At 42.3% G+C, this 1,477-nt stretch overlaps 1 non-coding gene across 1 annotated transcript; it reads left to right on the top strand.

Annotated features, from left to right (window-relative positions):
* Positions 1-990: 990 nt before the first annotated feature.
* LOC116856889 lies at positions 991-1,092 on the top strand. The gene has a single exon (XR_004380648.1). It is a non-coding gene; the product is annotated as a U6 spliceosomal RNA (small nuclear RNA).
* Positions 1,093-1,477: the final 385 nt, after the last annotated feature.

The raw sequence follows: 1,477 nt of genomic DNA, 5'->3' as shown, positions 1-1,477 counted from the left end.
GTCCAGCTGCAGCTGAGAAATCTTGGACCAGCTTCTTGACCTCTGAATGTTTTCCCCTCATCTGTAAAATTAGGGTACTGTGTTGATGATGATGTTGATCCCTAGCTCCTGGTGTTATGAATAACACATAAAGTGTGAAGGGTAATGTGAGTGTCAGCTGTTCTAGCTGTAACTCAGGGTTGGAGTCCTTGGTTCCATGAAAGCCTAGATCTGCTATTTCTGGTCCATAGCAAGGTTTCTTGGGGGTGAGCATGACAAGCTTTCCATGGTGGGTGCAGACAGCCCCATGTTCTGAGGAAAGCCACCTCTAGACCCCACTAGTAGCCCTGATGGATGATAGAGACTTCTATGCAAATGTTGTGGGGCAGGATCAGGCTTACTTTCTTGTAGGCTTGTGCAAAATAAGCTCTACTTTACATTAGTTTTTAGAAATTACAAACTGCTGCAGAGCCCTGAGTCTAGATTCAGTAGTTTTGAAACCCTGATAAACAGAATTAAATTAAAACACATGATTTAAAAATTACTACATGTTTTCTTCTTTTATGAAAGGTGAAGTCTGAATAGCAATTTTTCTGTTTGAGAAAAGGTAAAAAAAACCTCTCCCACTATTGGTTTTAGTTTTCCAAAGATGAAGCCAAGATCTTAACACTGGAATGGAAGTCAAAACAATGTAAGCCATGTCAAGACATGGCTTTCTACAAAAGTGCCAAGGTGGTCTTTACTATGGGTAGAATTGCATTTCTTCATTCATTCACTCATTCATTCATTCACTTATTCATTTAACTAGGATGCACTGAGCTACTGTGTGCCTACCGCCTCTGGCCTCGAGTGCTGCCCTCACAGAGCTCGTGTCGCTCATGCTGGGTACTGTGCAGTCAAGGGGTTGTCTGACAGGAGATGGGCCTGGTTTTGGAAGGCTTCCCTGAATAAGTGACTTGAAGCTAAGATCTGCAGGATGAGTCAGACTTTATAGTGAAAAGAGGATGCGTACTCACTTCAGTGGCACAGACTAAAAATGGAACAATACAGAGAAGATTAGCATAGTCCCTGTACAAGAGTGACATGCAAACTAGTGACATGTTTTGCATTTTTTGCATGACAACATGAGTGTATTTAATGCCACACAACTGTATACTTAAAATGGTACATATTAGTAGTTTCTATTTTACCATAATAAAACAAATGGGGCTGGTATTGAGAAGTTCCCATTGCAGGCAGAAGGAATAGCAGGTAGAAATGTCTAGTGGGAAGGAGGGTAGATGAGAACATAGCTAGCAGGACTTTTTTGTCAAGACTTGGGGGTTGTGTGGCCCAAGAAGAAGCTGCAATTACAGGCGCAGACCACATCAAGCTTGGATATTGATGTCCTGAAACTAGTGGGAGACTGTGGAAGGCTTTCATCAGGGCAGTGATGTATTTGTGTTTTAAAAAATCACCCTGGACTAGGGTGGAGAGCAGGTGGAGGAGCAGCAGATGA

This window comes from Lontra canadensis, unplaced genomic scaffold (assembly GCF_010015895.1).
Source record: "Lontra canadensis isolate GAN:19392208 unplaced genomic scaffold, GSC_riverotter_1.0 scaffold113, whole genome shotgun sequence".
Lineage (NCBI taxonomy): Eukaryota > Metazoa > Chordata > Mammalia > Carnivora > Mustelidae > Lontra > Lontra canadensis.
Note: the sequence above shows the minus strand (reverse complement) of the source record. Positions and strands in the feature narration are given on the sequence as shown.